General features: G+C 45.5%; 1 long non-coding RNA gene across 1 annotated transcript in view; it reads right to left on the minus strand.

Moving 5' to 3' along the window:
* Window positions 1-7,698: 7,698 nt before the first annotated feature.
* The window catches only part of LOC132249165 (uncharacterized), a 353,785-nt gene continuing 333,543 nt past the window's right edge, over window positions 7,699-27,940 (minus strand). Inside the window, exon 4 of the long non-coding RNA XR_009460572.1 lies at window positions 7,699-8,555. This is a non-coding gene — a long non-coding RNA (uncharacterized LOC132249165). The remainder of the gene's footprint in view (window positions 8,556-27,940) is intronic.

A 27,940-nucleotide genomic window follows, 5' to 3' on the forward strand; every position in this document is an offset into this window, starting at 1 on the left:
CCGGGGATTAGAAACTGGGTAATGTGGTCCCAATTTTCAATAAAGGAAGTAAGGAGGACCCAAGTAACTATAGGCCTGTAAGCCTCACCTCGGTGCTCAGGAAGATCTTGGAGAGAATCATCAAAGAGCGCATCTGTGGAGGGCCTGCAGGGGAGATCATGCTCAGGGGCAACCAGCATGGGTTCATCAAAGGCAGGTCCTGCCTGACCAACCTGATTGCCTTTTATGACCAAGTAACTAAATCCTTGGATGATGGTGTCGCTGTGGACGTAGTCTTTCCAGACTTTAAGAAGGCATTTGACACTGTCTCTCACCCCAAACTCATCAATAAATTAAGTGACTGCGGCATTGATGCCTCCACAGTTGGGTGGGTAAAAAACTGGCTGATGGGGCACACCCAGAGAGTAGTGGTGGACAGGGTGTACTCAAACTGGTGAGATGTGAGCAGTGGGGTACCCCAGGGCTCGGTCCTCGGGCCCGCACTGTTTAACATCTTCATCAGCAACTTGGACGAGGGGGTGGAAAGCACGCTGTCCAAATTTGCTGATGACACTAAGATGTGGGGCGAGGTGGACACACTTGAAGGGAGAGAGAGACTGCAACTAGATTTAGACAGACTACAAAGTGGGCAGACGAGAATAGGATGGGGTTCAACCTAGATAAATGCAGGGTGCTGCACCTCGGGAGTAGGAATCCACAGCATACATACAGGCTGGGGAGTTCCCCTCTTGAAAGCACAGAGGCAGAATGGGATCTTGGAGTCATCATTGACTCCAAGATGAACATGAGCTGCCAATGCCAGACCGCAACCAGCAAGGCCTTGTCATGCATCCAAAGGTGCATCTCAAGCTGGTCCAGAGAAGTGATACTCCCCCTCTATGCGACTTTGGTCAGGCCACAGTTGGAGTACTGCGTCCAGTACTGGGCGCCGCACTTCAAAAGGGATGTGGCCAGCCTGGAGAGGGTTCAGAGGAGGGCCACTCGCCTGGTGGAGGGCAGCAGGACCGGCCCTACGAGGAGAGACTGAAGAACCTGAACCTGTTCAGCCTCAGCAAGAGGAGGCTGAGAGGGGACCTGGTGGCTGCCTACAAGCTCATCAGGGGAGATCAACAGCAAATAGGCAGAGCCCTTTTCTTCCCAGCACCACCTGGGGTGACAAGGAACAATGGTCATAAGCTGATGGAGAATAGGTTTAGGTTAGAGATCAGAAGGCAATATTTTACAGTTAGGGTGGCCAAAATCTGGAATCGACTTCCCAGGGAAGTGGTCCTCGCCCCTACCTTGGGCAAATTCAAGAGGAGGTTGGATGATCACCTGTCTGGGGTCTTGTGAGCCCAGCATTCATTCCTGCCTGTGGCAGGGGGTCAGGCTAGATGATCTGTTGAGGTCCCTCCTGACCCTAGCTACTATGAAACTATGAGTAACTAATAGATAGCAACATGGCCAGATGAAAAGCTAGCTTGATTAGTTGAGCCTTAAAAAGAAGAGATGATTGTTAATACCTATGGAGTGAAGAACAATGAACTATTAAGTCAGCTGAATCTCTCAGCTGTCTGAAGCTCTCTCCACTACTGCTGCTGGGCAGTTAGTTTTGGAGCAAGAATCAAAGTGGGGGACTTTCTATTCCAGGCTTCCCTACTTAAGACACACACACCCCAAATTTTTTTTTTTGGGGGGGGGTGCTGATTATTGGGGGAAAAGTAGGTGTTGTATGTCAGAAAATATGGCGATTGAACATTAATTGGAGCAGGACCTCAAACATGAGTCTCCCAGAGCCTGCACCATGTACCCTAACCACCAGACCATAGTATCTCACTCAGTCATTCTGACTCTGGCTCCTCCCTCTCTATTTACACAAAGGGAAAAAGCTTCAAGGAAATATACTGAGAAACAGTTCAGGGTATTCGATAATCCAGCACTCAGGGCACTCTCATGGGAGGTAGGATTTCAATTGAGCTTTCCAGTTTCAAACTAAGTAAAACAAGAATTTGAACACACAACACCTACATTCCCAGTAAGCGTTTTACCTACTCTTGAGGAAGCAATGGGGCAGCACCCCCAAAATTAAACACCTAACTCAAGGAGCAGGTTCATGAGTGTCAATTTTTAGTAGGGATATTGCTGGCTTTTGACACCCAATCCCTGAAAAAGGATGGGCCTAACTTTCATCCTTATCACTGATACTTCCTAGTGACTAGCAAAGGCAGCTCCACACAATAGTCTGTTGGCTTTAGGGATCCCAGTCTAAGGTACACGATTCTTCCCATGCACTGTAGAGAGACTTTAGATGCCTAACTCAAGCTATGGCTTTCACCAGGCTGTAGGGCACCCAAGAGTCATACAATGTACACCACTATACATCCCTTTGTAGATCTAGCCATCAGAGGCCAAAGCTGACACAAACTGAACTTTTGGTGAACCAATTTTTGAACTTCCGGTGAACCCCACAAATTATTTCTCAGAGAGATCCCAAGGCTGCAGCCTTCAGCTTGCCCAACTGAACTGACAGCTATAAAATGGAGAGATACATCAGGGCACTCCTCTAGCTCATCCCTCAGAGCGCAGGGCAAAGGAAGAAAAAGGAAGACTCCTCACATACGCCCTTCCTGGAAGACTAGTGTCTTCATATTGATATGAAGAATTCTTCCTACACCTGGTTTTTAAATTACCCAGGGCATTATCCAGGACATACACTGGGGGAAAGCCCTACAGCAATGGGGACCAAACTGTTTTGGCAGGTATGTCACTGATTAGTCCCATACCCTCCCCAAGTGCCATTCATCGGGCAGGCACCCTTTCCCCTGCCCAATCTGCTGCTCTGTTTTCTGCTCCCTGCCCAATTTGCTGCTTCACTTTTTGCCTCCTGCCCCATCAGCCATTGTGCTGCTTCTCCCCTCCCTGATCTGCCACATGCCACGCACACAGGCTGCCCATGCCACAGGTTGGCCACCCCTGCCTGCAGGTACCCTTAAATGTTCAAACTATCAGAACACCAGTCCCAGTAAAAGGGTATCAGTAGCCCCTGAGATCCCAGCTGGTTTGGAGAAAGTGAACTGTTTGGCAAACCTCTGAAGCTTATAGGAGACTAAATCGGGAGACTCAGGTTGGGAATAGCCTAGGAAATGGTATGTGACAGACTCTGGAGAAGGGCATTGGTCTAGGATCTCAAGAGGACGTTTACTAAGGGAGGAAAGTGCTCAATATCTAGCCAATATGTAGCTCCATGGATCCAGAAGATATGGGGAAGCAAAGAGTATTGTGGGATGAAAAATATTACAGGGAAATGAGGAAAGTAGGCCTGGCTGTGAAGTGCCCAAAGGATGTAGAGAATTTGGATAAACATTTGCTGTCTTGAATGCCAACTTGAACTAAAATAAGCCTCCAAACCTCTGAGATTCACTCAGCACCAGTTATAAGTAGGAATAATGGAATAATTGCAACAAACAAAAGGAAAATGTAGGCTGCGTATGAGGGAAATTGCACAACAGTTTAGTCATTAGACCTTGGGCTAAGCTCCTGGATGGGAGTGGGGCAAGATTTTTTGTTGCTTATGGTATTTAAAACAAAAACCGTTGAGAAGCGCATGGCAGGGAACAATCCCGCACTGGCTGAAGGGAGAGCGAGATGCTTTAATGGTGATGATTTCCATCTCTGATTCCCTGTCATTTATGTGCCAGGATACATTCAGGGCAAACTCCTACTGAGTGCCAGAGCAGCCGGAGAGAGTGATTCAGAAGCAGCAGACTGGAAAGGAGCTATTGAACGAGACATACGGGGAGGGAGTGTTAATTTATCTGAAGTGAGACAAACTCCACACAAAAAAATTCTAGTTCAGTTTGGGAGGGGAGATGAGATGGCTCTCTGATCCCACCCCAGGAACCCATCATCCCTTAAAAATTCATAGATGCATGTCACACGGCAATAGCAAATAGAGTTACTGAGCTCTAACAGAGCTTTCTGATTCACTGCCTGACAGAATAAAGCAATGAGGAGCTACTCCACAATGCTTGGCCATATGATCCCATCACCTGGACTGTGATCAGTTAATACATTTCTGCAGCTAAACCAGAATCTCCCAGCACCTTTCCTTTCTCATATCCTTGTGACAAGGTATTTAGCAGAATTTGCAGATCCACTGGAATCTGACAGGGCTGCGCCATAAGCATTTCTTCTATGGCCTCAAAGTTGTGACCTCTGGGCTGTCAACAAGTGCACGCTGGCACTCATGCTACCTGCTCACCCCCTTCCAGCTAACACTGACCTTCCCTCTCCTTGTGGCAACTTTTTCTTCACCAAGGAAATCAAATGAAAGATATATAGCCCCAGTCATGAACATTTGCGTGCAAGCAAGAATTTGTGTTTTCTTTCACTCTCCTCTTGCACTTTCTAGCCTTCTTTAGTGTCCCATTTTGTTTCGCCACTTACTTTCACTTCCAGGTCATTTTCATTTTCTTTCTGTCTTCTCCTCCCCCATACTCTTTTCTAGACCTCCTTCTGGAAACAAAGGTACATCTGATACAGCAGGGTGAAGATGGGTGTTACCAAACCCCATATATGTCCTTGGCAACACATACAGCTGTAAACAGGCAAACAGTAAATTTTAATGGCCTGGTCTCTACAGATTCATTGGACTTCAGATTCACTAGACCTGGTTGCTGTTGACCTGCCGAGTGCATCACTTCACTTCTCTGCTTTTCTTCCCACTCTGTGCTAACAGTTTAAATGGCAAACAATTGGAGACAGAGTTGCATCATTGTTCAGTCCCTAGTATGACACAGCCCCAACTCTGTCTGGGGCATTATTGTAATGTGAACAACAACTAGAAATTGACTGCATTCCTCTTATGAAAAGGCTACTCCATTTGAGCTGCCTGCTGTTAGCATGGTGTCATGAAACGATTTTTTTTTTCACAGAAGGTAAAAATATGCCTCCTTTGGACATGTTGAACGTGTTTTTGCAGATGTAGCTGGCTTCTCTCTGAACTCTGAGAGTTGGCTCTTCCAGCCTGGAGGAATGTCTAAAATCTATGTTGCAAGATTACAACCTCCAACTATGCCCAGGCCAGGCACTGAAAACAAAGTTTATTGTCAAACAACTGTTGTCCAGAGCCTGCATCCAGCTAAAACATACTGCATCTAACTTGGCAACCTTACATTAACAATAGGACCATAATATCGCAAAGGAAGGGGGCAACAACACACCCTCTCATATTATGCAAAGCCTATGCAATTCTTATTGCTGTATGGATGTACAATATGAAATCACACTGCATATTGATTTTCTTTCATCATCCTTATAACAGCAGCTCTATGCACAAACAGCAAGGAAAAGTGCATCATCAAAATAGCTCATAAAAGGAGGATGACACCTGCCTCTTGCATGACATTCTGGAAATATAAAAGATGCTGTACAGATATTAAGAGAGCCCTGCAGCGGCAATGAATGGCACTGACTCTCCAGGGACATTCCAGCATTCTGGCTGAACTCCAGCTCAATTTTCCTTATAGAATAAGTTCCTTGATTGAAATGGCCCCTCAATAGATCAGATACTCGACAAAGTCCTTTCTTTCCCATTGTTGATTTGGCTAGATCAGGGGTGGACAATTGTTTGGGTTAGAGAGCCATTTAGAGAGTTTTTGTAAGCTGTTGTGGGCTGGGTCAGGACACCCCCCCCCACACATACACTTGCCAGCCCAGGCTGGGTTGGCATCCCCTGCCCCATGCCCACAACAACTTAACAAAACTCCCTAAGTGGAGCTGCCCAAGGCCCTTGCCCCGCACTGTCACCAGCTGGCGATCCTGGATCTATGGAGACTGGCCTGGGATCTATGTGAGCAAGGCATGCTCACTCAGCCAGGCGAATGGGATGGGGCCATAGGCAGGTGGGGAGCTGAGTCTAGGAGCTGAAGGAGGCGAGTGGGGCTGGGACTGGGATCTTGGAGTGGTAACAGCACAGGGCTGGGGCCCAGCACACCCCTGCCTGCAGAACCAGTGCCCATCGCAGGCACAGGCAGGCAGTGGATTGTGGCCCTGCTCCAGGCCCTGGCCCCACACTGTCACCACCACAAGATCCTGGCCCCAGCCCCACCCACCCACCCCACTCCTGGATGCCACTCCCCACCTGCTTGCAGCCCCATCCCATCTACCCAGTTGGGCGTGCACTGCCTGCATGGGTCCCAGGCCAGTCTCAGTTGAGACCCTGCTCCACCCAGCACCCTCAGCAGTGGATGTCGGGTAGATGAGCTGGGGTGCCCAGGTCCAGTGGCGACACTAGTGGCCACAGCTGGAAAGAGCCATTGCTCGTGGGACTGCTGGGAAGTGGAGTCCAGCCACCATGCCACCCCAGCCCTCATTGTGCACCCAGGGGCAGAAGTACTGGCTGTATGTGCCATGGCTTGGGCTGTCCCTCACGCATGGGCCAAGCAGGCAGGGGTTAAGGATGCACCATGGGCCATATAAAATCCTTTGCCACAGACTGTGTTTTGCCCATCCTTGGGCCAGATACTCAGACAAAGTCACCATTAGTGGCAGAAATAGAGTAATACCCATAATTTCAACATGTCAAAACACCTCTGTTGATCTAAAATATTTTCAGAAACTTTGATCAAAATTTAAAAAACTGATTAGTGCTTTTAAATGTCTTAGCTTCCAAGGACCTAATTTGAGACACCCTTCAAATGATTTCCAAAGAGTAGAGAGGAAACCCTCTGCCACCTGATAATTAGGCCTTTAAAGGTGCCTCAGATTAAACAACCAAAAACAGAGGCAACCAAAAAAGGACCAATCTTTTAAAAAAAATAATTTGACTGTTTTCTTCCTATTCCTCAGTGGTTTAATTAACACAGATTACTTTCATAAAGGCTAAATACACAGAATAGGGATCACAGTAAAGGGACGGTGTAGGAGTCTTTTAAAAGAGCAGATTATTGGTAACAAATATAAATAACAAGCAAAGTCAAACAAAAACATTCCTTCCCCTTGTTTAAAAAAGTAAAGTTGACCCTAATCTTTGGGGGGGGGCAAGGTGTTGCTGCACTGATATGGAAGCATACCCATTGACTTCTAAAAGGCCAGTAACTCTTTTGCACTTGTGTCACAAACACAGCAGTTTTCATCTAGAGCTCAAATTCAGAATATCACATCTCAGCTCTGTGGCTACAGTAGGTTGGATGCTACACAGGCAAACATTTACATTTCACACTGAGTCTGAAACTCCAGTTTTCACATGTTCTTCAGGCTCCCTCTTCGCAGCAAACCTTACTGAAGGAGTTCAGGCTTTCCCAGAAAGATTAGCTTCCTAGGTATAAGACAGAAACTGGAAAGTTTTGCCAACCTATTCACCTGAGCTTGTTGATGTAGCAAAAAGTTCCCTGTAGGTCTATGTAAAATGTTAAAAACAGGAAGGCAATGCCTTGTCAGCTGAAAAAATAACCCTGTGTGTTATATATCACAATAAAACATTCACCCCTACTTCACAGCCTACGATACCCGAATTGAATACAAAGAAGTGCGGGAAGGAGAAGGAAAACAATGCAAATTATATAAAAAATGATAAACCTATTAAAGCATGGACATTTTAAGATGTGTTTGTTGCAACCAAACAGTATCAGTGAGGTAGTATGTTCAGCTGTTTTCAGCAATACCAAGGGATATGAGAGTATATTAGGAACTTTTTAAAAGCGTTAACCAAATGTCCACTTCTGTTTCCTTTATGTTTATTTGCTTCACAAGTAACCCAACTTTAATCAAGGACAGCATGAACAAAATAAGACCCCTCAAAAGCCCACTAAATCAACAGAAAGGTTCTCATTGACTTTTAGACTTTGGGATCTGGCCCAAGGTTACTGTTCAGTGTGAGAAATTAAGGCAGATTAAGCCCTTACTTTTAAAATGGCCCGTGCTTTCTAAGAGGAATTCATATCAGCTGATCTATGCATATTTCATGATAACAATTTGCAATCATCTTGGACACTGTAATAAGCAGAGGATAAATATGGTTAAGCAACCGTCAATCCTTCCGGATCATGGTATATGCATGACAGGTCACCCAGACCTTCAACACATAGGGCTGGATTAATGCAAACTAGTCACATGCCTAGGGCTCTGAGCTGCAGGGGGCTCCAGTCCTTACTTCCACAGCAGCAGAGCAAATAGCCCAGTCCACCTCCCTTCCCCTCCCCTTCCCTCCGCTCTGCTGGCTTCGCTGCCACAGCAGAAGCTTCCTAGTGGCAGCTCCAAGCGCCACTCCCTGTGGGTGGCAGCGCCGGGGTAGGGAGGGGGCCTCAACTGGCCCAGGGCCCACAAGTTTGTTTGCCTAGGGCCCACTAAAGGGTTAATCCAGCCCTGTCAAAGCATATGCAAGGCAGGCATTTTGGAGGAGTAGAGGCTGCCCAGACCTTCCATCCCTACTTTAGGCCACTGAGACAGAATCCAAAGACCAGACTGAGTCCAGACATTTGTTGCCTCCAGGGTTGCAGTTGTATAAGCATCTGAGAATTGAATTCGGGTGTCTTGTGTGGCAGACAAGGATCCTAACACTGAACCACAGGGGACTCCTGCAGAGGAGAAAAATAACATTACTAAATGAATTAAGAAGATTAATGAACATTCAGTCACTTCTACAGACCTTTGCACAGCAAAAGAGACAAGCAAATACTCCCAAGTTTCTTACATTCAGATTTATTGCATTTAATTCTTACTTCTGAAATATATTCCAAAGTTTTCCTCTTCCAAAAGTCAGCACTATTAACCTGTGTTTAAGTCTACACTAAGTGTGATTTAACACAGGAGATAGAAAGCCAGATAGGTCTGGTTTTCAGTATCAGAAGTGTCTTTGTTGTGGAAAGATGTCAGCTTCCAAATGTTCACTACATGTCTTAGATCTGTGTACCTAGGACGGGTTTCGAGCTCAAAATCCATCTCCTGGGGGACTTACAGCAACTTGTAAATCCATGAGGAATTTTTCAGCAAAGTTCTAAGGCCTACACTGTTCACTTGGAGAATAGATTCATTCTAATGCTCTTTAAAAGTGTGTGTTTTAAAATGTGTGCCTTTCTTTTTTACACTTGAGTTTATGATTATTTCCTAAATTTAGAGTGATGACAGTTTAGCTATTTTGTTAGATTAGAAAGGTTCCCTCGGGGTTCTTTCTGGAATTGCTCTGACTTTTGGACTTGGCATGATGAGAAACTGAAGATACAGAAAAGTACTGAGTATTTACCGCAGGCTCTTTTTTATTTCTACATGTACTCCCCATCCTGTAAAGCAGGGCAAAATATTTTTGGCCAATGGTAAAGCTGGGCAAAATATTTTTGGCAAGTATTAGATTCCTCAAGTAATGCAGTTTTGCAGGGACCAAAATTATTTGCAAATTAGGCCACATTTCACAAATATTTTCAGCTGGAAAAAAATGGTTAAAGAAAGGATTAAATAATTAAAAGATGAAATATTAAATTTTTGGTTTAACAAAACATTTTGGGTTGACCTGAAACAATGTTATTGGTTTTTCCTACTTCATAGGGTAAAACAGAAAAAGAAAATATTTTTTCTCTTAGAGCGGCTACTTGTGAATACAGTGCCATGTGCTTCAAAATGGCGGTGGGGAGCACTTTAACTAAAGCTCATTTGACTTATTTCTTCTATTCTATTTTCGTTCATTTATCACTTCTACCATTACATTATGCAAGTGAATTTATGACAGAGGGTGTCATTATATCTGTTTTGACATGACATGTAATGCTGGGCAAATGTGACCTTATTTTGTTGCTCTCCATCTTTGAAATCACTGATGAAAAAGTAATCCAAAATTATTATTTTAACCTTTTATTAATAGTAGCTTGGACCCATAGGTCAAGTGCTCTTTATATGAGTGTTTAAAAAAAAGGAAGCAATAACAAATGTGTTCAGGTAATGTTGTTGGAAAGGAAGACTGTCTCCAAGTAGAACTTTTAACTACAGCTTGTTTACAAGAGGTGTTTTATGAAGGTCTCTGCTAGCTTGGAGGCATCCCTAGTTAATAATGAAATGAGTGAGCTCAAGAATGGAAAGGCAGCAGCACATTTTCTGAGCTCCGAAATAAACAGTGTTGTGCTGTAGTTCATCCTGTGGTAAGATCTATACTTGGGGAAAAGGGTTTTCCAAATATGGCTTTTCCCATGAGACACTTAGGAGTGCACACTAGCATGAGCACATGATGCCTAGCCACAGCTAAACCACACAAAAGACTGTGTTTTAATTGTAATAAATGATTTCCTATCATTTGCAATTAGCCATCCGGGCTTCCAGCTAAGATTTTTTTTTAAAACCAATGTAATACACAAGATCTGCAAAACACTGGATACATTTGTTATCCAAGAGCATAGGAATGCCAGGAGCTTGGGGAATAAACAGGAGGAACTGGTCCTTCTGTTACACAGAAATTACTACAGTCTCATACGGATAACAGAGACCTGGCGGGACTCCTTCTATGACTGGACCATGGGTATAGATGGGTATACCCTATACAGGAAAGATTTGCTGATAAAAGGGGTGGGAGTACAGCTCTCTATGTGAAGGAGCAGTACACTTCCCTACAAGCGAAGATTGGCACCCAAGGAAGATGACTGGAGACCCTTTGGGTTGGAATACAAGGGGAACATGGTGAAGGGGATACAATTGTAGGAGTCTACTACAGACCTCCAAATCAGGAATGCGAGCTTGACCATGAATTCACTAGAGAACTGGCTGAGGTTGCATGTTCTCAGTGCGTGGTCATCATGGGAGACTTCAACTACCCAGGCATCTCATGGGAAGAGCACTCAGCCAAATCCAATCGGTCACAAAGCTTCCTCACATGCATGGGTAAGCTCTACCTGTCTCAAGAAGTTTATGGGCCAACAAGAGGTAAGGCACTGCTGGACCTGGTACTGGCCAAAGGAGGATGATCTAGTCAGCGACCTAAGAATCAAAGGGAAGCTGGGTGATAGTGACCACAAGCTGATCACCTTTACTATCCTTCGCAAAGCTGGCAAGTCAGTCAGCAATGCAGAAGTCTTCAACTTTAGGAAAGCCAACTTTCATAAACTCAGGAAGCTTGTTGTCGAGGCCCTGAGAGGCCATGATTTGACAGGGAGGGGAGTTCATGATGAGTGGTCACTCCTTAAGGAAGCAATCCTAGAAGCACAAGGGAAGTCCATTCCAGCCTGTAAGAACGGTAGTAAAGGGGATCAACAGAGAAATCATGGACCTCCTACATCTAAAAAGAGAAGCTTAGAAAGGATGGAAGACAGGAAACACCACTAAGGAGGAGTTTTCTGCACTGGTCTGCACCTGTAGGGAGCAAACAAGGAAAGCAAAGCTGTAACCAAACTCCAACTGGCTACACGAATCAAGGACAATAAAAAGTCCTTCTTCAGATATGTGGGAAGTTGGAAAAAAAAATCAAGGGCACAAGGGACCCCGACTACACCAAATGGAGCAGATGAGAACCAACACCCAGGAAAAAGCCAATCTGCTTAATGATTACTTTGCATCGGTCTTTCACCACACCAAAGAGACCACCCTGCCTGACAAGATATGGAATGACCAGGGTCAGGGTGAATATACACCCACCATTGGTGTAGATCTTGTGAAGGAACACCTTGAGAGGCTGGACACCCACAAATTATCTGGTCCATAGATTGCACCCAAGAGTGCTAAAGGAACTGGAAGACACCATAGCATGGCCACTGGCAAGGATATTCGAGAACTCATGGTGCTCAGGGAAAGTACCTGAAAATTGGAAGAGGCCCAATGTGGTGCCTATCTTCAAGACAGGGAGGAAGGAAGATCTGGGAAACTATAGGCCAACCAGTTTGATCTCTATCCCTGGAAAGATCTTGGAAAAAATTATCAAAGAAACCATTCTTGACAGGCTAACAGAAGGCAACATTCTGAGGGATAGCCAGCACGGGTTTGTTGCAGGTAGGTCTTGCCTGACCAATCTCATTTTCTTCTATAACCAGGTGACGCATCACCTGGACAAAGGGGAAGAGCTTGATATCATATATTTGGACTTTAAAAAGCCTTTGACCTGGTATCCCATGATGTTCTCATGGAGAAATTGGGGAACTGTAGCCTCGACTACCCTACAGTCTGATGGCTGGGGAACTGGCTCCGAGGTCGGATCCAGAGAGAGGTAATTGACAGAACCAAATCAACATGGCATGCAGTGACGAGTGGTGTCCCTCAAGGCTCCGTTCTCAGACCTGTACTCTTTAATGTCTTTATAAATGATCTGGACTCTGGTGTCAGAAATGGACTGGTGAAGTTCGCTGATGACACCAAACTATGGGGCAGAGTCTCCACGCTTGAGGATAGGCTGGCGATCCAGGCAGACCTCGATAGGCTCGCAAGGTGGGCAGATGAAAACCTGATGGCATTCAATATGGAGAAATGCAAGGTGCTCCACCTCAGGGGGGAAAAAACCCACATCACACTTATAGGCTCAGCAGTACTACACTCACTAGTACCATAACCAAAAGAGACTTGGGGGGCATGACTGACCACAAGATGAACATGAGCCACCAATGAGATACCGCAGCCAGCAAAGCGAACAAAACTCTGGCTTGCATCTACCAATGCATCTTGAGCAAGACCCAGGATGTCATCCTCCTGCTGTACTCAGCCTTGGTGAGGCCGCAGCTGGAGTACTGCATCCAATCCTGGGCTTCACAATTCAGGAAGGATGTGGAGAAGCTTGAAAGAGTCCAGAGGAGGGCCATATGCATGATCAGAGGGCAAGAGATCAGGCCTTACGAAGACAGGCTGAGAGCCATGGGACTCTTCAGCCTGGAGAAGCATAGTCTCAGGGGTGACTTGGTGGCAGCCTATAAGTACATAAGGGGTGTGCATCAGGATCTGGGGGGAGGGAAACACCTGTTCACCAGAGCACCCCAAAGAAAGACAAGGTCCAACAGTCACAAATTCCTAAAAGACCATTTTAAGTTGGACATAAGGAAAAGCTTCTTTACTGTCCGAGCCCCCAAGGCCTGTAATGGACTCCACTCCAGAAGTGGTGCAAGCACTTTCAAGAAACATTTGGATGCCTATCTTGCTGGGATCCTTTGACCCTAGCTGACTTCCTGCCCCTTGGGCAGGGGACTGCACCCAATGATCTTACAAGGTCCCTTCCAGTCTTAATGTCTATGAAATCTATGAATAAAAACAACCACAAGGGGCACGCTTACACATGCAAAGTAATACTACACAATTGCTTCCGGGCACTGCATTTACACACGTGCCTGCAACTCTAGCATATTGAGCCAGGTCTCATATTGAGAGCAGCCCTAGCTAGCAGGGAACCCAGAGGAGGACAGCCTGCCAATCTGGGGCTGCTCAAACCTGGCTTAACGTGCTATGGAGGGGCTGGTTGGCACATAATGCTCCGGTGTGGGGCTCGCTGATAGGCAATCCCCATACTGAAGCCCCCTTGTGCCCCAGCCAGCTGGAACAGTGTCTAGACATGTGCTGCTGTGCATGAAAAAACTCCGCAGCAGGATAGTATTTCTATTTACAAGTACTAACCTGTTGTGGAGTTTATTAGTTTCTGGCCACAGACCATCAAATTGCTTTTTACAAGGAATTATTTTATATTTTCTCTCTATTATTTTCCTTAAATCTAAACTCATGGATCTTACACAGAAGTAAATTCATGAAGTCAATGAAGTCACTCAGGTGAAAGGCTAGCAGATCAGAATCATGCTCTTTCTTTGTGAGCAAGAGGGACTGGCAACATTTCTCGCAAGACCTGATGAAGAATGGCTTGCATTTGAAAGCTTTTCCAATTTTACCTGCACGATACATTTGGTCCAATAACAGACAGCACCCACAAAAGTCCTTGCCTCTCAAGTAAAACTGTGAGCAGTCTGCAAACATCCGTGAGCTGTTAGAACAATCACAAGACCCTGGTGAGCAAAAACACTATTGTATGTTCCTGAGATAGCAAAATACTTTATCCACAGGACATCAAAGCTAAAGTTAAGCATGTATTTAAGGTGCTTGGAGTCTGGGCAGTTCAGAAAGGGAGTAGAACTCATAAAGACACCGGGTATCAACAATTAATTTCCAAGGACTGAAGCTACTGAAAGGGAGATCGTAACCTGGCCCATAATATTCTGCTCTTTCTTGTTTTCTGCAGCTCTCCTAAACAGCTGCTTCTTTTGGTCTCTACTGGGAGTTCCTTGTTGGACAAGATATTCTCAACAGCAGTGGACAAGGAGACCCCTGTAATTTGTCTTCCTCTCATTGCTGGCTAGATTGATAGCCGGTTTTTCTTAGATTGTGTTAATTTAACATTTAATTAATTGGTTCTTGTTGATGTTTAAAAGATAAGGAAAACCTGCTAACTGAACTATCTGGTCATTTATTCTTTTCAAAGAAAGACAACATCCAGGGGGCCTGATTTCCCCCCTCAGTTAGAACATTAGAAATCAAGACTAATGATATCACAGTCAACAAGATCACCCTGGTGATGTTAAATGAGGATCAAACCCACCATTTTCTAGGCATGGGGTGGGTGGTCTTTGTCAATGGGAAAACTCAGCAACTGAAGCAGCTGAGACAAAACATTCTGAAAGTAACTGCATTTTTGTGTCTCTCATCTTACAGATAAGGCTGTTCTGCAGATCTGTGTATGAGTAGTAAGTAATGAATCTTATTCCCCAAGGAGGGTGTGTCCTGATGCTGAGCGGCTGCATGGCTTGCATTACTTCTATTCAGAAGTCTATGCAGTCATCAAGTGAAGAATAATAAACAGAAGACAGGAATTACTTATTCACTGGTATTTTTCTGCTCACAGTATTTACTCTGAGCATAAAATTGCTGTACTGAATCAGACCCACGTATGTTTTAAACCAGCATCCTGTATTTTGCAATGGCAGATGCCTCAGGGGAAGTTGCAAACTATGGCCCCCTGCCGCCGTCCTGAATAATTAGAGTACCCAACCTCTAGCACAAATCTGTTCCTAGGCCACACCAGCTAATGGCTGGCTGAAGCAAAAGAATTTATGCCTGTTGTAATCTTGTCTCACATAAACTCTAGGTATTTTCATTGTATGTAAAAATATCAAGGCCCCTTTTTTTAACCCATGGGTTCATTGTATTTGTGTTGCTTTTGATCTGTTCTCAAATTGCTGCTTGCTGTTTGCCCCTGAGGGAAGGCTGTACTGCAGGGTATCCTGAGGACGCCCATTAAGCTAATGGCACCGATTGACTAGTATAAATAGGCAAAAGCAGACCAAAGGATCTGGCCCTCTATATTTAATTTTTACACAAAACGCTGCATTGTGTGCACATGAAGTCTAGTCCATACCCAACACAGAACTGCAAAAGCAAGAAATAAAAAATCCTGGCATTTAACAACATCTTTTACTTCTTCACCCACCCTACAAGCCGTGACCCGAACCCTGGGCCAGCATGGATACCAACCTGCCTGCCCACATTTTTGCCAATCTCCCCACCACCCAAACTGCCCAAACTGTTCTGCACCGTTCTTGAAAATCACACTCACTCACAACTGGGGCAGTGTGCACTGAAAGGCTTCTCTGAGATTGGATTCCCACTGTTTAAAAAGTACCTGTTTCAGTTAGTGTAACCCTTGTATTTCACCATACTTTCATACCTTGGCATTGGTTTTATGCATCAATCATACCTGTTGGCCTGGTGGGGAGAGGGGATGACAACTTTTTTGCAGGCATGCCATAAATTAGCCCCACACCCTTCTTGAGTGCCACTGATCCCCTTTCCCTGCCTGATCTGATGCTCTGCTTCCTGCCTTGTGCCCTCTACCCAATCTGCTGCTTTGCTGTCATCTTCCTGCCCTGTGTTCTCTGCCCCATCTGCCACTCTTTTGCCTGCCCCCTCTGTGAACCACTGTGTGCCACTCACAGATTCTGCCCATGCTACTTGTGGCACATGCGCCAAAAGTTGGCCACCCCTGTGCTAGTGGATCAATAGTTGGATACCATGAGATGGACGCTGGCTGTCTCCACGACAGTGAGATATCTAAGGTAAAGGTAATTGTTCTAAAGCCAGTCTTAGGGCCTGCACAAACTATGTGGATGCTGGGAAATTGATTTGGCATGTTTTTAAATCATAAAAAGGCTCTGTGCAGCTCTTCCAAGAGGAATTTTGGGGATACTTAAAGTCTTATATTTTTAACAGGCAGAAAATACCTCTCACTTTCATGTGAGTAGCAGGAAACTGATAGCTTAGAGAACAAGGCCACACAACAGCTTGTTGACCCTAACTGCATTATCCTTAGACAACCTGAAGTGCCAGCCATCTTTCATAAGAATGATTTCTTTTTTGCTAGATGCATTTTGGTAGCACTTTCAGAAAAGTCATGCATTAATAATCTATTTAAAATAATTAAAGCCATCTACCAGAGCTAATTTACATAATTTTTTTCACAAAACACTTACCAGGGGACAGCAGACATTGATTGAAATGTATTGCTATATGCTATTTTACTTTGTTGTTTTTTTTTTAAATAAGCATAATAATAAAATGATATCAAACTCCTCTGTACCAGATGTTTAAGTGATGATTCTTACAAATTAAATCAAAATTAGCGCATACATCTCTTGAAAGAGGAAATTCCTGGTTTTGTTCCTACAGATGAATACATTCACATACCATTTCTTTGGGGGAAAAAAGGTGGGTTTTTTAGTAGGTGTGCGTGCAAATTATCCAGGCATCATTCAGATACTTCGCTTTTATGTTTAGTTATTTCTTAAATCTTTAGCATGATCATTCATCAGGATTTAAGCCACATTCTGTAGGGATTAAGCAGGCCCGTCTGTGTGGGGCTGTGCTAGTCTAAGTCAACATTGAACAAACTATGCACCAATGTTAAACCTGCAGAAAATCCAACTCCCCTCCTCAGACAATGAATCATTAGGCACTATCCAGACAGCCTCCTGCTCTGCAAACATAGCTCCTAACCACAGAAATCTGGCAACTGACCACCACATTTGCATATGCAGAAATGTGATAGATTTTTTAATTAAGAACATCTAAAGGGACTGATTTGTGGCCCAAGAGACAAGCTGTATGCAAAATGTGTGTAAAGCTGCCCATGTTGGACACAGACCAGGCTGCTATTTTTGGGTCATCATGCTGGACTCATGTGCTTGTGAGCTTGCTGGTAATGAACAGAGTCTGGATCATGCATCTAACATTGGGTGTGCTGGTGTCCCCTTTTGACAGCTTAAGCCCTGTGATTAGTCCCAGCTGCTGAGGACTCCTCAGTATCTCAGTACACTCTTTCCCAAAGTTCCCTCTTGTTGACACTTGGGGCTAAATCCTATTCCACTCTACACACCAAAATGGCTCCTACGCAGTCACCAAACTACTTTTTTCAGCACACACACACAGTTTGGGATTCTGCTTCACTCTGTGATGAACTGAATCACCCTATACATGTTCATACTGGAAATAAAATGGGGGAGAAAACCCCTCCTGTGGTTACCCCAAAGGCCTTGTGGTTAAGGCACTTGCTCAGTAAAACTTGAGTTGTAGGCCCTCCCTTATTTGGAGAAGGTTTGAATCTATGCCTTCTTAAAAACTGGCAATGGATAAAAAGTACCAGATTAGCTCCTGCTTCACTAGGAGCCAGAGCCTTGGACTAGAACCCAGGGCCACCTTGTTTCAAGGACGGTATCCATCTCACAGAGACCCCTACCCTCCAGCTAATCCTTTTCCTCTTGGCCCCATGTCTCTTCCTCTTCACCATCCAGTGGGCCAACACCAAAGTGTTGTGCCCTGACAGCTGTAGTCTGTGCCCTGACATCTGGAACACTGCTGGACAGCAGGAAATGCAGGTTCAAACCCCTACTGCATGAGGAAGGCCTACAACCCAGGTCTCCCATATTCTGGATAAGTGCCCTAATTAGTAGACTGCTTGGCTGTGGTATCCTTATGAGGGTGATCAGGCATTGGAACAGGCTACCTAGAGAAGTTGTGGAATCTCCATCCTTGGAAACTTTCAAAACCATGTTAGACAGGCACTTGGCAGGGGTGATCCTACCTTCAGCAGGGGGCTAAACTAGATGACTTTAGGACGTCCCTTTTAGCTCTGCTTTTCTATGATCCTATGGTTAGGGACATACTTAAATCCCAGTTTCATGATTTTTGTGGAAACTGCAAAAAATGGCATTGGCTGTGATTACCCAGGAAATCAACCAAAAAAAAAAAACTTTAATAAAAATAAAATGCTGTCTCTCCAGTGGGAGCCAGCAATGGAAGGGGTAGGCACCAGCTGGCAGGGTAGCATGAAGGACAGCTGCCAAAATAGTGGCTTCCCCCTCATACTTCTCTGGAAATCAGCACCAAGGGATGGGGCCACATGAAGAGCAGCCACCAGTCAAGATGGTGGCCACCCCTTCATCTCTCCACCCTCTGGGCCCTTCTGCCAATCTGTGCAAAATGACCATGAAATCAGCTGTTTGGGTCACAACCAAGCCTCAAAAATTGCTTTCTTTCTCTGCAAGTCAGGTAGGTACCTATTTATGTTCCCCTGCCTCCCCCACTTGCCAAATAGACATGGGGTTTTACCCCAACTAAACATTAGGGCTTTATTTGGCCATACATACACATGGGTGATCCTATTTTGTGGCGTAGCCACCTGGGCAGGAAACATCTCTATGATGTGTGCACCACTGTGTCTCCGATCTCTCAGTTCTAATCCTCAAACGGAATTTACAAAACACCTTTTGTAGATGAGCCTACGAACTTCACTTCATAAATCTACTGGATACAAAAAAGATCATAGACTAAATATAGACATTGGATTTATGGCATATTATAACCTGCCTGACATCCAATAACCCCAGATAACCTCTCTACATTTTACCAGCTACATTCTATCACCAGGTCACTAGGGCTGTGCGAGGCTTCGGACAGAGCTTTGGATCCAGAGAAGCTTCCAACGCTTCAGGGTCCGAAGCAGCACATCCAGGTTGACGCTCTTCCTCGTTCGGCTTCCCGAAGCGGTTCGGAGTTTCCAAAGAGCTTCAGAGCTGCCTCGGAGATTCGGCCACAGGGTATAATGGGGAAAATTAAAATATCTATAACTTTGTTGTTTTTTGTCTGATTTAGATGAATTTTTCAGAAGTGGTAGACTCTTCAGAGAGCATAAAGCTTGTCAAGTTTCAAGACAATCGGTGCAGGGGTTTGGGGGGAACAGCACCCCAAATTCTTGAAAGCAAAACTCATGTCACATCTAGGTATTACAACATAGTGGGGTGAAAACTGCCAGGGTGGTAGCTCTTACTGAGGCTACAATGCATGCCAAGTTTCAAGAAGATTGGTGCAGGGGATTTGGGGCAACTGTACCCCAAATTATTGCGAACAAAACTGCTGTCACATATACGTGTTACAACACAGGGGAGTCAAAACTTCCGGGCTGATAGCTCTTGCTGAGGCCACAAAGTCTGCCAAGTTTCAAGGAGATCGGTGCAGAGGTTTGGGGGGAACTGCCCCACAAGCTGCAGACAAGCAAAACTCTTGCCATGGGTGCTGTGGGACTGACTGTGTCTGTCTTGGGGTGGGGAGAGGAGACACTACTGCAGGCCTCGCTGCTAAGCTGCTGTGTTCCCAGTTACCAATCAATCATGATTCACTCAGGAGCCAGGGACTCAGGGACCAGCTCAATACACAGGACCTAGCTACTACATAACGACTTAACGAGCATCAATAGCACCTACAAAACCAGGCTAAGGAGAGGAAAGAATCAATACAGACAATCAACTGCCCCAAGACAGAGACAGTCTTGGCACAAGTTTTACCTGTCAGCAGCTCGGGATGTAGGGCCCCAGAACCCCCCTGCACCGACCTCCTCGACACCTGGCAGGCGTCACAGCAGGGGCCACCATCCCTGCAGCTGTCACCCTGCTCTGCCTTAGCACATGCAGTGTCACCCATGGCACGAGTTTTGCTTGTCCACAGCTTGAGGTGCAGTTACCCCCAAACCCCTGCACCTATCTCCTTGAAACTTGGCAGGCTTTGTGGCCTGAGAAAGAGCTACCAGTCCTGCAGTTTTGACCCCCCTGAGTTGTAACACACAGCCGTGACATGAGTTTGGCTTTCAAGAATTTAGGGTACAGTTTCCCCAAAACCCCTGCACCGATATTCTTGAAACTTGGCAGGTTTCATGCTCTCAGCAGAGTCTACCATTCCTGCATGTGTCATCCAAATTGGACAGAAAACAACAAAGTTATAGATATTTCATTGATTCCCCATTATACTCTATGGCTGGATCTCCGCGGCGGCTCCGAGGCTTTGGAGCTGCTTCTGCCAAATCGAGGCAGAAACCTGGTCCGGAGCTGTGGATCGGATCGTGGCCATGCGAAGTGGCCAGATCCGAAGCTGGATCAGATCACTGCTAACTCACACAGGCCTACAGGTCACCATTCCTTCTTTCCCCCCCACACCTGTCTCACATCTATTGTCTCCCATGGCCTCCAATCTTCACTGCCACACATTTGTATTTTCACAGACCTGCATTTTTGCATATTGGCTTCTATTCCACCCAGGAGAACACAAGACAACAGCAGACTCTCCCTGCCTGAAGAAGGGTGTTTGTGCCTGAAAGCTTCCAAAGGACAATTTTTCCAAGTATTTAGTTGGTCTAATAAAATACATCATATTTACCCAAAGAACCTCGTTTGCCTCTGAATGGGCATATATATGCTTGCATGCTCACACCTAAATTGTCAACTGTGTGTAGGTACCAAAAACTGGGGTTATGTGGTGTAACTGGAAATACAATTTAGCCCTCTGGCTTCCATTTCACCTCTTGAGTGAGGTGGTGGGAGCAGATACTGGCTTTACAAAGTGTCCTAAACCCAACCACTCTTTACTTTAGATAGCTGAAGAGATATCTATGTCCAGACAAAACAATACAACCCCCATGCAAATTTCCCTGCTTCCAGTTCCAGATCCATCCTGAGCGAGCATATTATCCTGAGTATACTTTTGGCTTCGGTCAGAGTCTTCTTAGAAGTTCAGGATTCTTCTCTTTCCCCTCCCCCTGCCCTCGTGCGTAGGGTGGTCTGGAAATGTCCATGATGCTAAAATCTCTTGTAACTCATGGCTGTGGAAGAATGGAAGACAATAATGGGCAGCGATGGTGACTGCTCCAGTCCCCCCATTCTTGGGAGGAACAATACGACAAATAACACATTGCATGCCATGGTTGTTGTACCCACATGTAGAGAGCACTGATGAAAACATAACTTGATCTAATTTCAATGGGTCCTTTCTATTTTCCTGTATCAGACAATCAGATAAACACATTCAGTTCACAAGGCTTTATTATATGAATCGAGACAAGAAAAGGTGGCTTGTAGGGGCTGCTGCCCTGCTAGAACTGCTTACTTTACAGTATAGTTAATCTACCATGGTGGAATAGGGCGAGGGGGGAGCTGCAGCATGTCCCGCATAGGTGAAACAAAGGCAATGTGAAAAAGGAGGAGGAGGAGGAAAGGGGGGACAGAAAGGGGATGGAGGGTGATGTGCTGTCTTGCTCAGGCCAGTGGTTTTTCCATGCCTGGGGCTGCAACATGCTTTTACTATTTTTAACTACTGTACCAAACAATAGGGTTGTGATGTACAAGTACATAGATGACATCTTCAGCCCAGGGTAGGAGGGGAGATCGTTTTTGGGTCTAAGAGCCCAGAAAGACTGAGCACAAATTCTAATATAAGATAGGGCTTAGTTCGTCTGCGTGTCTGTCTGTAATGCTCTTGGAGCACTCAGATTGATTACTGAACCAACCAGAATGCCCCAAGAGCATTACAGACAGGAGGCGGTGGCACACCACTATGAAGGCAGGGATGGAGGGGATGGAGCAGGGGTGGGGAAAGTAAGCAGGCAGAAAGTAGAAAGCAGGCAGCTTGCTTTCCAGCACATCAGGTATTTTACTTTTGATTCCTATTCTCCCTATTTAAAATGAAAAAGGAGGGGACATACTCACTTTATGAACCAAAAAGGAGGGAGAACCACTTAACCTCTTCTGCATCTACCAAATGAAGAAAAATACTTTTCTAGGTATTGGATGTTTTGGTAATGATGCTATAAACATGTTCCTATGTCGATTTAACTTCATGCAGATCCTGAAGGAGAACGTTGTGAGATAGTTCCTTCCATTTTTTTAACAGAATGGGTAAAATTTTGGCCTCCTGGGAGTTCTGTTCTGACTCCAGTGGGGCCAGGGTTTCATCCTTAGGAAATCAGGGTCATTAGCATTTCTAATGGTAATTTTGTTTTAATCCCCACGCTGTCCCAGCCACATAGCCTAAAAATTAATTTTTCCCTATGAAAATGCACCTGTAAATGCAAAACAAGTTTTGAGAATAGTCAGAGTTAAATGGTGGATGGAAAGCCAGATTTCTTTGGCTCGCCACCACGTCTTGACAAGGAAGCAAAAGGCTGAATAACTACTGAAAACAGGAAGATATGGCAGCAAAACTTTCTTTCAGTTAAATAGGTCCCGTATAAACACAGGAATCCCACTATCATCTCAGTTTGTTATTCTCAGTGGGGTCTGCAAGGACAGACTGGTTGAATGACAGGTCCAATGCTGGCAAGGTCACATCAAGCTTGTGTCTTACCAAATCTGAAGAGGCAGTTTATTCCTCCTTCCTTGTCCTAGGATAAGTGAATACTTCCCACTTTCAGGTGATTTCTAGGGCTAGAAGCTGTGGTTTCTCAGTGCATAAGAAACAGGTTTTCAGGCACAGGTGATCCTGGCCTGAAAATGTTTCTGATACTTAGTACCAATATCAGCACTCAGAAATGCTAACTGGTTCTGTGGATGTTTCTCCTGGTCTGCTAGAGCACTTCTTTGCCCTGCCAAGTCATAAAACATTCACTGTTGTATGTTTATCACAACTTTTTTTTTGTTTTACTTATTTCATGAAGACCTACCCAAAGATTTCCAGTGCATCATTTTCCTTCCTACAAAAGGATCCTGTAGCAGGCTCACCTTTCAGAGCTTGGGTTGAGTCCCAGGCTTGAGATCCTGCTGTTTTGATTGGTGAAGCCCATCCACGCATCAAGAGACAGCAAGAGAAATAAAGTCATGCCCCTTTCCTGAGGGGAGGGCGAGAAGAGCTCTCCTGGACCTGACTGAAGACTGTAAACTGTCAGGTCCAGAAGACTTCAGGGGCTGAGCCCTGGAGAGTATAAAAGGAGTTGCGTGCCCAGCATGAAGGGCAGATGCGGCACGGGAATTAAGAAGAGTGGAGCCAAGAAAAGCTGGGGAGCTCTCCCCCAGTGGGCAATAGGCCCAAGGCTCCTGAAGCTACCACTGGAGGAGCAGCCTTGGGAGTGGTGTGAGACCACTCGGGCTGTTGATGGTGCACAGGGACAGTGCGTGGAGACCTGGCCCTGGGAGCAGTGTGAGACCACTCAGGCCCATCATGGTGCATGATTCGGTGCATGGAGCCCAGGCTTTGGGAGCTGCAAGTGGCAGCTTGAGCCTGCAACTCCAGAGGGCCAACAGGCCACATGGTGCGCAGGGCGGCGTATGGACCCAAGCCTTGGAAGCCGTGGCAGGAAAACTCAGGCATCACTGTGAGTAACCCCAGCAGGCAGCTGGGCAGGGAGGTGTGCAAGCAGTGCACGAGGGAGTGGAGCCAGGGAGCAGCCAAGACTGGGTTAGCCACCCGGCATAAGGACACCTGGCCAGAGCCTAAAGGGCCCAGCCTGTGCTAAGAGAGCCCTCAGTGCTGAGTCAGGGCATGGGGAAATAGTAGTACTGCAGCATGAGGTCCAGCACCCAGGAGCCAGCAGCAGTGGTGCAGTAGCTGAGAGGAGTTGAGCCCTCGGTGCCCGGAGGCACAGGGCGGGGAGGAGCCCAGTGGCACAGAAGAGGCCTGGAGAGACTCCAGCAGAGGAGACCCCATCGAGCTGTGCCCTGACCACCACCACCTGAGGGAGCGTGAGTCATTGGGCCCTTGGGTCCCACAGGGGAAAGACATTTGAGGCGGGCAAACCCAGAAAAGGGGCTGGGTGAGCAGGCCCCCTGCCTAGTCATGGTCCTAAGGGGAGGGCCCCCTGGTGCTTCCTGGACACCCCCCAAGGGACCACATTGGAAGGAGGACTATCTCTTGCCATGGGTCAGGGACTATATTAAGGAATAGGTGTTATTTAGAGTTTGACCTTGGTTATTGGTTAATGTTCACTGTGTAAATGTATGTATATGATATTTAGTTTTATGATTATGAATATTATAACTCAATAAATTGTATATAGTTAAGAACTTTGGGCTTGGGCTAACTCTATAGAGGAAAGAGGGATCTGCTCGAAATTCTGGCATCCCTCTCACAGCACCCCCTCCTGCCTACCCATCCCATTCAATTGAGAATACGGCACACCCTTGGGTGTACCTGAGTTAAAATCCCATTGCCCATTATGCCAGTGAAGGACATGCCATCTTTAATAAAGGTGGCTGTTACTTCCCACTGCTTCCCAGTGAGATTGCAGCCATGCCAAAGGGGAAAATATTTCCATTGTACAAGTCAGGAGGCTGGGACACAGGACTTGTACAGAGCAGGAGAACCCCTTTGCGTGGTATACAGAAGCAATGAGGAGAAGGAAGGCATAAAGACATGACAGTGAGAGGAGGCTGATTGAAGATTACAGGAGAATGGAGGCAGAAGGAGGTTGAGAATGGGCAAAAGATAGTGATGTGGCTTGGAGAGGGAGGGTGTTGGATGGAGGTCCGTGCCTTCTTCCTTTGCTGGGCCAGACACCACCCAAATGGCATTGAACACACTGTCCCTGGGGAAATCTAACAGCAGCTATGTCCTGCATGTCTCTGGGGGGACTGCTTAGTGGGAGGAAGCCTCCAACAGGAGGACATACAGTGAGCACAGTTTCTGCTTGTGCACTGATCAAGCCATCTGCCGACAAGTATTTTTATCTCGGGTACAATTCACTGGCTTACATAAAACAGCAAAATGGCTAAAGAGTAGGTGAACATGCTGAAGAGAAATAGTCATTTACTATTTCATTAATTTACCTTTAACACAATATCATCTTTTAAGAATTGCGGAGCTATTTAACTAATTACAAATAATCATGAACATCTGCTAATAGCTTTTGCTTAATTATAACCTAATTTTTTCACATATCTGTCCCCAGAATCTTTAATGAGCCTTAGATCTTCTGCCTCTTGCTACCATGTTTTTCTGTCACTACTAGCACCTCTAAAATGTTCTATCCTCTTCTTCACTGGGTAGAGACTGCTATTAGCCAGATCAGAACTAGATAGGCAAGGCAAAAAAGATGTATCAGAATTATTATTTTAAAATCTAACATCCCTTGTCCAATCAGGATCATAGAAAACAAGTGTACCTCCCTGAGAAACTGAGGCAGTGGGCTGCAGCTCTGCTCCAGCTCTGGCCCATGCTGTCACCACCACAAGATCCTGGCTCCCGGCCCTGGAGCAGCTCCCCACCCAGCCGCATGCCCTGCCAGTGCGCCGCTCAGGTCAGTCTCCCTGGAGATGCTGGCCCCATGCTTTCATGGTCCTGCCACTCCTGAGGTCTCCCTAGAGACCTGCTGAAGTGACATGGGAAGGGGCTGCGAGGAAATGGAGTCTGACTGCCTGTTGGATCCACCATTTTGCCCACCCCTGCTCTAATCAATATTGAAAGATATTCATCAAAAAATTAAGGTAGGACCTTATTCACTGCTTGTTTTGTATTAAAACTCCATTTTCAAAGTCTCCTTTAATATATGTACATTATTTAAATGCACTGTGCAAATTGTGACTCCTTAGAACAATAGCACAGAGAAGCTGCCTATGTTTCTTTATAAACAGTGCTAAGATGAATTAGTTGGATTGGCTTCCTCTGTTTCAACTTTGCCGTCATAAAAATGCTATTACTAGCTCTTTCTTCAATAAAATAAACAAGCATATCTGATATGCATGTTAATAGAATGCCCCTATTTACATAATTGAAGATCCTGTTAGCTCTAAAACCATTTCTAAATTCAAAGGAGGCCAGAAAGGAGAACAACAAAGGAGAAGGGTGACCTCAGTGACAGCCCATTGACGCATCTTTAGCATCAGAACTGGCACCGGAAGATCATGTTATGAAAACTGGCATGGGAAACCTGAGCGAGAGTGTTCTGTCATTGTGCCTATTGTCAGATCATCAACAATAATCCCCAGGGAATTCACAGCTTTTGGCTTGCTTCTCAGTTAAGCTTTTTGGGTACATTTCCCACTGTTACAGTCACCCTGGTCCTTGAGATAGGGCAAAAGTGGGATATACGGGCTGTACTTTCATGTGTCCTAAAGCGCTCAGCATCCAGCTGCTCTCACTGTGACACCTATGGCCACATTTTCAAAGATCCCACATTATTTTGAAAATCTGGACTATTTATTTCGAAAAACAGGTGCTGAGACAGCTTAAGCAGAAGGGTAGGTGGCTGGAATTCAGGTGGCTCTTGATCCATGGAGAAGCTGACAAATTGTGGCATGTATCTTTCTTAAAGGACGGTGGCATAACAGTGGCAAAAAAGTCTTTCTTCTCCAACACCATTGCATCTCCAAAGCGTTGTCTTGCTGGACTATTCCAGGTGGTGAATAGTCTGCTTAATCCAGCTCATCTGTGACTGGAAACTGAGTCTACTTCAGTCTGCTGTGGTGAGTTTTATTCCTACTTTGCAGACAAAATTGTCTGTATCTGATATGGCTCAGAGAGCTACCACTTTTGCTGCAGAGTTTGAGGTTGAGGAAACCCAGTTTTGTCCTGTTTACGTGGATCGTTTTTAATTGCTATCTTACACTGATGCAGAGGACATGCTTGGAGGGATGAGGGTGATCAGCTGCTGGTTAGAGTCCCTGACATCTGGCCACCATCATCCATGCCTTCTTAACCTCAAGACTGGACAACTGTGGTGCACTCTAGGTGCAGCTGCCCTTGAAAACCATCCGGAGGTTGCAACTGGTGCACAACACAGCTGTCTGCCTTCTGATGGCATGGGGTTGCCAGGAGTACATAACTCCAGTCCTCCAGCATTGGCACTGACCTCCTAGGTTTCCAGGCACAATACAAGAGGCTGATTTTGATCCATAAAGCCTTTAAACAGCCTGGGACCAACATACCTAAGGGACTGCCTTCTCCCCTGTGCCCCAGGGTGATCTCTAGGATCAGCCAAGAGCAACCACCTGCAAGTACCCTCCAAGTGCCATGTCCACAGTTGCTCCTCAGCTCTGGAGCTCCCTCCCTCTCTCCTCAGGTCTGCCAGAGCCTGAGCCTGGACATCTTTCGGTAGCACTGCAAGACCTTTCTGTTTGGGTAGAAATAAGCACAGCAACCAACCTGCCCAACAACCAAAACTAGGCCAAGATGTTGTCTAGGGGATCTCAGCTTCATTTTGTTTTATTTTGTTACTTGTTTTATTTATTCTACCTGCCTTCCAAATGATCCTTCTTTCCTTACTGTAACCCAGCCTGAGCCTTTATTGGGAAGGGAAGCATATACATCGTATAAAATAAATAAATAGGTTTGGCTTTTTGAGCAAGACTGAATTTCACCATCAAGGTTTAAAGCTATGACACAAAATTAAAGCTATGACACAAAAGCCAGGCTAGATACAATGTTTTAATCATCACAGAGACTCCAGAATGAACCAAAAGATTTCTGTATTCATGATGGGTATTTAACATACTTATTGATACATACCTTGTAGCTACAATCTCCACCTCACTGTCAGCTTTGTTACAAAACCCTTAGTTAAATCCTTAAAGAAAGGAGCGTGGATAAAATCCAGGCCCCATTGAAGTCAGTGGCAAAACTCCCATTGACTTTAGTAGAATCTGGATTTCACTCCATTTCTCTGTCAAAGAAAAGCTTCTAGAGAAATGCTTCTGAATCCTTTCTTTCTAGGGGACTGCACTGA

Source organism: Alligator mississippiensis, chromosome 3, assembly GCF_030867095.1.
Source record: "Alligator mississippiensis isolate rAllMis1 chromosome 3, rAllMis1, whole genome shotgun sequence".
Classification (NCBI taxonomy): domain Eukaryota; kingdom Metazoa; phylum Chordata; order Crocodylia; family Alligatoridae; genus Alligator; species Alligator mississippiensis.